At 30.0% G+C, this 13,497-nt stretch overlaps 1 protein-coding gene across 4 annotated transcripts in view; it reads left to right on the forward strand.

The window, feature by feature from the left end:
- Nucleotides 1–13,497, forward strand: part of LOC115875041 (forkhead box protein P1-like) — a 146,187-nt gene that overhangs the window by 16,080 nt on the left and 116,610 nt on the right. For all 4 annotated transcript variants that reach the window (XM_030890377.1, XM_030890376.1, XM_030890379.1 and 1 more), the window contains exon 2: nt 2,438–2,545. The gene's annotated coding sequence lies outside the window, so the exon portion shown is untranslated. The remainder of the gene's footprint in view (nt 1–2,437; nt 2,546–13,497) is intronic.

The raw sequence follows: 13,497 nt of genomic DNA on the forward strand, positions 1-13,497 counted from the left end.
AACACTTTTTAATTAAAAAGTAACTGCAGGTTCTACAAAATCCGTGACATGAGGAAATTCAAAAATTTTCATTGTCGAAAAATTGACTATTTTTGGGCTTTTTTCTTCAGCTGTTGCAAAAATAGTAAACACAGTTATAAAATTACGAAAATTTTAGAACTGATAGAAAATTTGATGTAGATTTAGAGTAAATAAACAGTTACAGTCTTAAATGCTTTGGTTTTCTAAGAAAATCGATTTTTCGGACTTTTGTTCTGAACGGTTTAAATTTGTTAAAAGCTTTTAGAAAATAAAGGCAGTCAAAAATATTTAAACATTTTGGTAATCATATACTAAATTTAATATAGATTTATAATAAAATAAGAGTTTAGGGTCTCTAGTACAGTGATGGTAATACATGAACATGATTGTTAATTCAATGAACACTTTTATTGAGAAAATGCGAACTGTTGGGGCTGTCAGCAACTAGAAACCCAAAATATATATATCTTTCTTATCTCTTCGCCTGTGAGAAAGGTGGAGGACTAGGCGAAAGAATAGCGCTGACGCCGAGAGCTGAAGGTTTATATTTTATAAGTTTAATGTCGGAAAGGAAATTTATACGGGACATTGCGTTTAGTCGAAAAAGATATTATAATTTCATTTGTGTAAACGCCCCCTTTCTACGCTATAAAACATAGCGATGTTCCTTCCCGTTTAGTTCCGGACTCAGTCCGGGATACGCTTTGTCCGATATTCTGGAATATCCTGGAATCGCCACTTTGAATTACGACCAGCGGCGTAACATTGCTTAAAATACATATAATATGGCATAGAATAAAAAATATTCAAGATGTGTTAGAGGTCCTATAAAATTGTGCATCTATTACTTTATAGCAGGGTCAAAATGATTTAAATCATGATTTAAATCAAGTGATTTTTTTAATTTTAATCATGTGATTTAAATCAAAAAAATAATTTTATTGAAACTTTATAATAAATCAAAAAATAACTGTAAAAGTTATAAAAATCTATCCTAGAAAACTATAAAAAATATTTCTATAACAGATAATAAATCGAAAATTAATTGTAAATTTTATAAAACTATATAAAAATATCTATTCATCAATTTAAATGTTGAACCGATTTTTGAAGTAATTTCGTGTGGATCCATAAGACCGCTAAACGCAGGAATTTACTTTAAAATTTATTTATAAAAAATTCGGTTTTCGAATACACATTCGCCGACTAGTGCCAGAACTAGATTCTTCTGATATAGACTATATCTTCATTCCCGAAAATCTATAATAGTTGTCAGAAAATATGTTGTTTTATATATTTTTTTTTGAAACGTTGGTATGTTTCCAAATTTTTACCGACATTTTATTTGCAGTAAGTACTTTACACTTTGACATTAGATAATACTAATTTCATTCTCTACTTAAGACTATTTCCGAACAATAGTGTATTGTTTTATTAAGAGTAGAAATTATACTTTTTTTTGACGACGCTGTACATTTGAAGGACCATCGTAAAACTATTCCGACGTTACAAGGAGGCACAAAAAGTACATTTTTACTCCGAATAAAACACTATTTTTTTTAAAACATTACAAATAATTTTTTAATCAATTTCAAACATTGCAAATAATAACAACCAGTAATCAAAAAAATCTGATTTAAATCAAAAAAATGCCATTTAAATAAAAAATCAGATTTTTTTGATTTTTAAAAAAAAATCATGATTTTTTTCGAACCCTGCTTTATAGTCGAAGGATCCCTTAATATTAGGATGATTTAATTAATCAGAGATGAATTGGGGCTATATAATTAAAAAACTTCTTTTCCTCTAAATAACATTATTATTTGAGAGACCCCTACACGTGCTATGTTTATCTCTAGATAAGAAAAAATAAACTGATTAAATATTTTCTATCATTCAACCTTCTCATTGAGATTTGAGAGTAAAAAAAGAATCTACTTTACTAATTTGTAAAATAAATACTTATTCAAAAGTGTGTATATTATATTAGTCAACTCTGATTATGGCAGTTTTTAATTTGATAAATAATTGATCACACTGTATAGGTCCCGCAATACAGACAATGTAGCGATTTAAGAGTCTCAAAAAAGCAAGGCGAAACTGATAAGTATTTGTGTAAACAACATATTTGTTTGTTTAAAAAATGTTCGTATTTATTAAGATATTTATAGAAAAGATATTCTTTCATATTTTTTTAAGGATGAATTTCAAATATGGGATAAAGTGCTCTGATACCACGCCATCTTTTATTGTGATAGTAAACAAAGTTTGAGGTAGTCAGTGTTCTAGACGGAGCCTTTATTTTTAACAAAGAATCCTTCTTTGAATTGACACCTTGTCTGAAACTATCTCAGAACAATCTTCTGAATTTGGTAAGATTTTTTGTACTAATTCTGTGTTTTAATTATTTTTTTAGGGCCATATAGGCGAAGTACCCTACGAAAGTGCAGTAGGTTGGTCGAAGGGTCACTATCCTGCAGCGACTAGTCCTTGGCCCTCGACCATCAGACATTCCCGATTTAGTGTAAGTGTATTTTCGATTTTTAATACAGTCAAAAAAAATGTTGGGTCACCCTTGCATTATTTTTTCGTGTAATCATCTCTATGACCGTAAAGGGTGAACTATGGACATCTAGCTGGCGATGGAAAGGTATATTTCCGGACGGAGAAATAACAGACCATTTAATTCAGAACAACATCGTTATTTCTGAAGTTTCCAAAGTGTGAAAATTCGAGGCGGGAAAGCGCATAACTTCCCCTAGAGGAAAAGTTAATACGGAATATTTTACAGATATAAACCCGAAAAAGATAAAAGAAACGACTTTAAAATTATATACAGTCTTTAAAATTTCCTTTGCGCCAAGGGTCGGGAAACAAACATATATTTTATTTTCCCGGGGATTCACCCTAACTGATATACCGTCCTCGTATTCTTCCGCTATTTTAAATAAAAAAAAAGAAAATATGAGACAATTCCTTCACTGATAGACAGGGTCACACCTTCATAAACTTGCTGAATTTTAAAATATTATAATGAAAATAAGCTGTCAACTAATTTTTTGTCTATTTATTTAAATTATGTTTTCGATGGTATTAGTAATCAGTAAGTGAACTCCGAAAATTTAGAAAATTTCAGTATTTATAGAAAATTTTATGTAGATTTACAGTACTTCAACATTTAGCTTAAGTTGCTATAGTTTCGTAAAAAAATCGAAATTCCAGGATTTGTAGGAAATTTTAAATGTTTAATATTTTTGGTTTTGTTAGAAACTTATTTTTTTGAACCCTTGTTTTTGCACAGTTTTTGATGATGAAAAAACCTTTATCTACTTCTAAAACCGTACCCGTAAGACTACAATGGGCTATATTTGCTTATTCTGCACCTCTTAATTAGTAAATAATAGCAGTTTTAACAAAAACGGTGACAAGATGAAAATCGTCAATTTTCATGACTACATGTATAGAAAAAAGTCAAAAATTTGTCGGCCTTTTTGGAATCTTTTCAACGCGCTTAGAAAAATAGTAAAAATAGTGATAAAGTTATGAACATTTCAGGGTTTGTAGGGAATTTTATGTACTTTTAGAACATATATAAACTTTTAAAGATTTATTGTTTAGGTTTTGTAAAAAAAATGATTTCTTCAACCCTTATTTTTGAATAGTTCCTGAAATTTTTATATTTTCAAAATTCTTTAAAAAATAGTATAACTAGTCATAAAACTTTAAAAAATTCAGTACTTGTAGATCATTTCATGTAGATTTAAAATATACTAACGCTTAAGGACTTAAAAGCTCTGGTTTGGTGAAAAAATCAATTCTTCCAACCCTTACCTCTGAACGATTGTTAAGATGACAAAAAAAGGCATTTCAAAGTATTCAGAGAATCAGAAACGTGTAGTTGCGAAAAAATAAAACCAAAAAACGAGAAAAACGGTATAAAAAAAGACGGAAAACCGCTTAGGCAATTACTTATGGGGGACCTTTGGTTTTCCAGTCGTAAATATCGTAACCCTTGTTTGTGTTTACGCCATAATGGCATCATAATAAGTTCGACAGTCTGGGATAGCTCGGGACAACACTGAAAAAGCATTCTCCGAGAGATTTAAAACCCAAAGGGCGGCTTATATTGCCCTTTTTTCTTGCTAAATTTTCTTTTCTCTAAAGATTCCGGTCCCCCCGATGCCGTCCGAGATTAGATATTTTCGGAATTTGTAACTTTCGACCGCTGATCACCCGCAATTAGTTTCGGAATTTACTGTATCAGCCATACATTTATATATGATAATATACAGGGTGTCCCAGTATTCCGTGGTCATAGAACTACTACTTATTGAGTAATAATGATTTACCTTAATACAAAAGTGCTTTGTTTGACCGTTAGAGAGCATCAATAAACCCGAACGTTAATTAATTTAAAATTTATTATTTTTTAAGCTTTCTATGAAGCTTATTGTCAAATATAATTTGTGGCACTAACATAAAATTTAATATTTTCGTCAACTAGATTATTAAAGCATAATAGATTTTATTCGCCGCCATAGCTTGATGGACAAAAACATTTTTGTTTGGCGTTTTTTTACAAGAGACAAAAAATGTAGTATAAATACTAGAAGGATCACTCTACGAAAAAAAAATCGAAAAAAAAATATTTTTTTGAACAGCAGTTTTAACAAAATCTATGACGAAAAACGCCAATTTTCATGACTATATGTATGGAAAAAACTCGGAAAATACCCATTTTTGTTTTTTTTTCGTAGCATTAAGTGATATGAATGTAAAACAATACTAAATAGAGCTACAATGTTTTATGCTTATCTACCAATGAATCGAATCCATATTAGTTTGTGACAATGTTTAAAAAAGCCCGAGCCAACAACCAAAATGGAGACATCGACTTTATGTAACAACAAACAAACATTAATAAATTCATTATTGATTTATACAGCACAAATATACAAAATGTGGACTTAGCGTTTTAGACGACCTTGTGTATAAAAATCGTCCGAGATCCTACAGCAGAGCTTGTTCAAACTGTATCGAACGGTTTTGCTTAAACCCAACTCAAACAGATAAACAATTTTCGAAATATGTTTAAATAGACGACAATGTACATTTAAAACTATTTTTAAGCTGTTAAACATTACTCCTCTCGTTGCAGTGATTTTCACTGTCATTTTCATTAAATATAATGCCAATTTTTCGTAATATATTCATCATTATAATATTAATCTAACTGAATGAATTTGTAAAAGTGCCTTTATCAAACACGAAATAACATAATACTTTTATAAAATTTCTATCGAAAAAGATTATTAAATTATCCGGTTAATTTCGAAAAGATAATGTTGTTAGATAACCGTATAATTATTTTATTTGAAAAGTAGGATATATTTATGCTGTATTGTTTCTTTTATGATAAATATTTATAAACAATTCAAGGTCGACAGTGATAAGACCCGTGTGTGTATTTACACATGCTTTAAATTAAAATGTAACATTTTAATAATGTGCCGTACAATTTATTAGGCTCGTGCGTATGACGGCGTCAAAAATTCGTATTTAGATATAGATTTCGAATCAATGACAAAAGCCTACATACAGACGTCTTAATACCTTTTGTTTTTTATGCGTAAACAAATAAAACGGTCGTATGTACTTGAATTTTAAGTGAATTATATACAGTGTCGTTAGTAGGCTCATTCTCGTACTATATTTTGTTACGTAGCAAATAAATGTATTACGCCAAACCATCAATAGTCCCTATACCACAGTTTAAAGAATATAAAATATATATTTTATATTCTTTAAACTGTGCCTATACTGTAACATCTTCGACAACGATAACCAATTTTCATGACTACATGTTTGGGAAAAAGTCGAAAAATTGACTATCATTTTCTCATTTTTACATGAAAATTCACAGGATTTGTAGGAAATTTTATGTAAATTTTATGTACACTTTATACGGCTTAGGTACTTTGGCTTTGTGGGAAAATTAATTTTTTGCCCATTTTTGGCTAATTAATTTTTACACTATTTCAAAGGCCTCAAAAAAATAGTAAACGTAGTCATAAAATTATGAAAGTTTCAGAATTTGTAGGGAATTTTATGTAGATTCAGAATATATACGACTTTAAAGGCTTAGATACTTTGGCTTCGTGAGAAAATTAATTTTTTGCCCATTTTTGGCTAATTTTTACACATTTTCAAAGGCCTCAAAAAAATAGTAAACGTAGTCATAAAATTATGAAAGTTTCAGAATTTGTAGGGAATTTTATGTAGATTCAGAATATATACAACTTTAAAGGCTTAGGTACCTTGGCTTTGTGAGAAAATTAATTTTTTGCCCATTTTTGGCTAATTAATTTTTACACATTTTCAAAGGCCTCAGAAAAGTAATAAACATAGTCATAAAATTATGAAAGTTTCAGAATTTGTAGGAAATTTTATGTAGATTCAGAATATATACAACTTTAAAGGCTTAGGTACCTTGGCTTTGTGAGAAAATTAATTTTTTGCCCATTTCTGGCTAATTAATTTTTAAACATTTTCAAAGGCCTCAAAAAAATAGTAAACGTAGTCATAAAATTATGAAAGTTTCAGCATTTGTAGAAAATTTTATGTAGATTCAGAATATATACAACTTTAAAGGCTTATATACTTTGGCTTCGTGAGAAAATTAATTTTTTGCCCATTTTTGGCTAATTAATTTTTACACATTTTCAAAGGCCTCAGAAAAATAATAAACATAGTCATAAAATTATGAAAGTTTTAGAATTTGTAGGAAATTTTATGTAGATTCAGAATATACAAAACCTCAAAGGCTTAGGTATCATGGCTTTGCGAGAAAGTTCATTTTTCGGACCCTTATTTTTCAGCTATTTTTGATGAAGGTTAAAACGTCCTCTATATCTATTGCTGTTCTCGTAGGACTACAATGGCCTAAATTTTCTTATTCTACACATTTTAATTAGTAAATATCAGTAGTTTTATCAAAATCGGTGACATGACCAAAATTGCCAATTTTCATGAGTATGAGTAACGAAAAAAGTTGAAAAATGCCTATTTTTGGCTATTTTTCACACATTTTCAAAGGCCTTAGAAAAATAGTAATCATAGCCATAAAATTATGAAAATTTCAGCATTTGTAGGAAATTTTATGTAGCTTCAGAATATATATACTTGTGAAAATTCATATATTTTGACTTTGTGAGAAAATTACATTTTTGGGCCCTTCTTTTTCAGCTATTTTTGATCAAGCTTAAAACGTCCTCTATATCTATTCTTGTTCTCGTAGGACTGCAATGGCCTATATGTTCTTATTCTACACCTCTTAATTAGTAAATATCAGTAGTTTTATCAAAATCGGTGACATGTCCAAAATTTGAAAATTTTCATAACTATATGTAAGAATGGAAAAAAGTCGAAAAAATGCCCGTTTGTTATTCTAGTGTATTCTTCGGTGATATTTTTTAATCAAAAACAGTTTTTCCTTGGTTTTTACTTTATAAAAGGAACTATTAATAGAAACATTAAAATATATACCCACATACTTATATGAAAGAAAAAAAATCTACGCCAATGTCATCTAATACGAGTCTTTCAGTAAAAACGGAAGAATGGTTTTTAATTTTGAGTAAACAAAGTCTTAAATCGTCTTTGGTTGAAATTCTTGGGGAACGGCTATATCTTGAGATGGGGGAACAAAGAAGAATGCTTCGAGTAATGCTTATAATACTTCACGTAAACACTCACGTTAAAAATCGCCTCCTTCTGTGGAGTAGCTCAGAAAAATTTGTTTGTCATTGTTTTTTTCTGGGTTATTACAATTTTTTCATTCCAATATTGTTGTTTACTTCTTTGAAAAAATAACAGCATCAGAAGCAGGCAGTAATTTACATTATAGCTTGGAGTTATTTGTTGTTAAACTATTATAAACTGGTTAGTGAAATTAACATTAAGATGATGAAATTACATAGACATAAAATATAAACACTTAATAGATTTATTTAATATTTTTAATGAGAAATCGGTCAATTTTTAAAGGGATAATTAAAATTATTTATTCGACGCTACTGGCCACAGAATATAAAACATTTTACTCTAGAATTATTTAATTTTTTCTCAGTTAATGGGTTCAAGTTTACAGACACATGTTGTATTATAATAAACAATGTATAAACAATTATTTCGTCATTTAGATTACTTGTTTGACCATTATAGTTTTTGTTTAATAAATAAAATGATTCGGGTAATGTGCAAACTTAGCGTATTTATGCTCCAGTTTTCGATGTTTGAAACACTCTAAAAAATCAACTATTTTTAAGATATGAAATTGTAATTATTGTATTTAAATCTATACACTTTTAGATAACAGTGAAAGTCGATAATATCAAAAACTATAAACTAAAAATTGATAACTAACTAAAATATTTTGAAACTATTTGTAATATTTGAGAAGCACAATAGAAATATTGTTATAGATCAAATGTTAGCTTATTTTTTTTTCTATGGAGAAAAAATCATTCTTCAATCCACGTGAGGATTTTTCAAGGGTAATATACGTAGGTTTTTTTTTGGTTAGTAATTAGTACAACATATTCAATGAACAAGAAAATTACAAAAGATTTAGGTGGAAATGAAATTTTTTAATTGCTTTTTCAACTGGAAACTGAAATACTTACTGTACGATTTTTTATTTTTCAGATAACATCTGCTAATTTTTTGTATTAAATGACCTTTGAACTAATTCATTTTACACTTCTGAAGGCACAAATTGAAAAAAATGAATTATATCAATATATGTAATTAATGAAATGGATAAAATCAGACAGTTCAATACACATTTTTTTTTAGTTGGGGCAACGAGAAAATTCAAAGACCTAATTTTATAACTGAATAACATGTAAAAGTTGCTTGAACCATTTAACAATAAGCGAAACGCTCTAACCTTCTCGTATTTTTAATTCTGTCATGTTGAATAAACAACTGACGTCATATTATAATAAACAAATAAACATGATGTTCAGATAAAAGATGTTTATTATATACTGCTTTTTAATAAGCGCTGTTTTAATTCTCGACCTACATAGGACACTCCGTCCTTTTCTAACGCATGGAAATCGAGGATAATGTGTGATATTGCGAGCGCCTTACCATAATAAATTAGTGTAAGTTTATTTGTGTCCCGGCCAGTGGCGTATCCCGCACCATGCCGAAGGACTACGATTGCCGCTTATCAGATGACATGATTTTTTTTGGCTATATCACTCGCTTTCGTGTACAGTGACTAAGCATAAGAAATATTTTAAAAATTTATCACATCCGCTGATTAAAAAGTAATAAGTTTTAAAAGTAATAAGAAACTTTTATTTATTGCTGTTTTTTTTCAATAAACAATTCGTTTCTGATTACTATCAAATCGATATATTATGATGCCACCAGGATTGGATTTTAATTCTTCCTCAAGCACGTTATGGTTTTGTTCTTTTTTTGCAGTGGCGTTACTAAAAATCTTTAAAATATACGAATATAGAATGAAATTCTTTTTGCGTCTTGAGAACTGCCATCACTTTTCTAGACAATCTTCCGTATTGCCTGACATGCTACACTGACTGGTAAAACGTAATATCATCATCATCATCATTATTTTCAGCTTATTCAACCATTTCGAATTGTGGTGTAGCCTCTATTATATATATAGTAATATCATCCCAATCAAGTCCCATCTTAGGTTATTAAATTCAAAAATTTGAAGGAACTGTTTGAAAAAATGTAGTTTGAAATGTTGAAAATGTAATAAATTAAAGGAATATTTTCTTACGCGTAAAAAAATAGTTTTTTATGCGTAAAAAAAGTTTTTATTCCAGAAACAATAAGTTTTTGACGCGTAAAAAAATAGTTTTTTACGTGTAACAAATAGTTTTTTACACGTAAAATTTTTTTTTTTGCGTAAATAAGTTTTTTTACCAGAAACAATAAGTTTTTGACGCGTAACAAAATAGTCTTACGTGTAACAAATAGTTTTTTACACGTAAAAAAATATTCATCAGTTTTATTCGCGTAAAATAATAAAAATAATTTTTTACGTGTTACAAATGGTTTTTACACGTAATAATTTGATTCACTTTTACAAAATTTGTATTAAAATATCAATATTTTTGATAAACACGTGGACTGCTCACAAATACACGTCGCGTCACTACGTATTTCTAAGCCGTTAACACGTTTCGTTACAACTAGCTCGTGTCAGGGCCGTCTCGCTAGCTCGTATGTCACGGCCTTGAATGTTTACTCCCAGCGCGCGTAAAGAAGTTTCACTCCAAAATGTTTCATAAATCATGTCCTAAAATTGCATTAGCAACTAGAAATATTTATATACTATTCTATTATATAATATATATCCCAAAACACTACAACATAAAAAACTATACACATATAAACTAAAATTCGTAAAATAAATGGCAAATAATAATTATTATTTTTACACACACCACCGGCACTAGCAGTAGATTGTGTTTGTCTCCGAATATACGCCCCGGCCCGTCCACAATTCAATCCCAGCATCTTTTATCTTCGTCTCTTCAACGCTAATGGCGCCGATCTCGCCTATCTCTTTCTCACAGGATTGATTGTTGGACGGGCCGGGAATCCACGAGCTTGCGACGCGCAACGTTACTAAATGACATCTTGATAGAAATTGCAGACCTGCCGCATCTTTTGCGTGTTTTTAATGGACGCAAATCGACAAAAGCCCTTAAAACGGTAAAATAGCAAAAAGCGCTTGAGACGCAAAAAACGCAAAACGCTTAAAACGCTTTCTGTGTGGCCGTGGGCTTAGATTGTTAAGATATTCTTCATCTATTTTTAATCCTTTTTTGGTCCAGTCCACTTAACGGAAGATTTCTTCTAGTGTTGCTGTAAACATCTTTGGGGTTTATTGCGTCTCCCTGTCGTGCTTCTTTGCCAGTTGGGAACTCGGGGATTGTTTTGTATATCATTACTCTTTGGCTTCTTATTGGCGATAGTTTCTATATAAGGCCTGTCAATACATTGTTTCGTTATATGTCGAGTCGAAAGCCTTCTCAAAGTCTATAAAGGCTATGACTAGTGGAAGTACGTCTTCTTTTGTTCGGCTGATAATTTCTTTGATAGTTTCGTAAGGTAATGTATAGACGAAAAAATTCTTTATATTGCTAGGTGGTTTGGTTTGAACCATTTTTGCAATAGAAAATGAAGGATTAATATAAATAAGTAGAATTTTGAGTAAAACCACGTCTGTGTGAAACATAAACAGGTTGTTTTGGTTGAGTCAGCGAGTTGCAGATCTTTCCAAATTAAATAAGACTTTATAAATAAAAATGTTCCGCTAATGGGCACGTTTTAAACAAAACAGAATGAGCTGGACAAGTCAGCGTATATATATATGACAGGTGATGGGAAGAAATACGAACACACATCGGTTAATTTGTGTAAACAATGAAAATATGGTTTCGAAGAAATATTTAACAAACATTTGTTTTGTATATTTATCTAAATCTATACAAGCGGCTTTCGTTTGGAAATATAAATATTCCTAGCGAGGTTTAGTTTTTTCTCTTCTTTTTGTTTAAACGTTAACTATGTTTGAACAAAGATGAAGCATACAGGAAAAACAAACAACTATTAAAAATGAAATGCCATTAATAGAGTGTTCTTTGGCCGCGCATATACGTATCTTTCGCCTTCTTCTCTCAGGCTGGCTCTCACATTAACCCAAAGAATCAATCTCTATCTGGCTTTCACTAATATAAACATGCGCGCTACAGAGTGAGACGGACGCTCATGCCTGCTGGTAAATATAGAAATCTTCAGAGTTAATTAATACACAGAAAAATCCGTAAAATCAACAAAACTATTATTTTTTCTTTTTTCCTGCGTTTCTCGTTTGCTACACGACAAAAAGCTCGAAAAGATAACTGAATAATGGCGCGGCTGCTTGTTCTATTGCGGCGAGTCCGTCATAGACAACGTACGTCTGTGGGTGTTTAATTTTAGTAACAGTATCAACAAACAAACAAATTTTGGTCGACAATAATAACCAGCTCGCGCTAAAGCTACCGCTACACTTAACATTTTACATGTCAGTCGTATCTGTTCAGTCACAACGTTTTGTCTGCACTGAAAAAAAATTAAATATAACTTTTTTTACAAAAAATAATATGAATATACTACAGTTTATCTTTAATGAATATATAAATGGTAATTATTAATATACACCCTATTTTAAGGTCGTAGATTACGAATCTGAACTTTTTTCCAGCAAAATTTAAAAAAAGGCAATTTAGGTTTTTGGACATTTTGGTTCGCACAATAAAAACAAGATTTTGGAAAATAAAAAATTATTTTTTTAGCTTAATTTTGCCGTTTTAAAAATTTTGCCATTGAAATTTACTGTAAAATCATGTATGAAAATGGTTTTTATTTTTTTACGCGAAAACGGTACGTCGTACCAAAAAAGGTCAAGATATCAAATTTGTTCCAAATTTAATGTAGACTTTAAAAATAATTTTATTTAAAAAAAAACAGTGGCGTACCATTTTTTTTCTTCAATAATATTTAGTTTAAATACGTTAGGGACGTCACTGATGAAAATAAAAAAAAAGTTAATAGCATCAAAAAATGTCATTTTATGATAAAACAACGTGTACCAAATTTAGTGATTTTCGGCCAACAGGGCCCTGAGATATTAAAAAAAAATCTTTTTCGGGGCGAAATTCAGGGGGCTGTAAATCAGAAAAGGGGGACCACTCGCCAAAAATAAAAAATACGGGTCACCTATTTTTTTTTCAAGAATCTATGACCAAATTTTGTTGCATTAATTTCCGGACACCCTGTATATATTATTAGTTCTATATGTACTATAGTGGAAAAAAGAAGGCATTTATCCATATCACGTCTAGATCTTTTTTAACGGAATTACTGCTGCTTTACCTCTCTAACTAATCTCGCATCAAACAAACCCGCGTATTATCTAAGAATATCGTATAAAGTAGAAATATTTTACACGGGAATTTGCATAAAATTTACTCCGCCGGTTAAGCAAAGGATGATGATACTTTAGAGGTTGTTTGTATTGTTTAATATTCGTTTAGTAAACTAGAGGGAGCTAATGAATGCGTACAGTCGTACGACGCTACTTGTTCTACGTGTTTTAATCGTGTAAACTAAGATATTTAATTTTCGAAAAAAAAACATTTAATGTTAAAATTTCTGCTTTAGAATATGTACCTCTCTTGTTTTAAAGTTTACTTTTCAGAATATTACTTTACTGGTGCTCTTATCTTCAGTAGTTTTTAAATAATTAATATTAAAAATTATGTTTTTGGGGTACCACTGTGACAGTCATTCTAGCTGACCTGTTCATTTTATTTTATTATAATTATAATGAAATTATCATCAATTTTAATAATATAAATTATAATCATTGCACTTATT

This window comes from Sitophilus oryzae, unplaced genomic scaffold (genome assembly GCF_002938485.1).
Source record: "Sitophilus oryzae breed Bouriz unplaced genomic scaffold, Soryzae_2.0 scaffold_1318_pilon_pilon, whole genome shotgun sequence".
In the NCBI taxonomy this organism is placed as follows: domain Eukaryota; kingdom Metazoa; phylum Arthropoda; class Insecta; order Coleoptera; family Curculionidae; genus Sitophilus; species Sitophilus oryzae.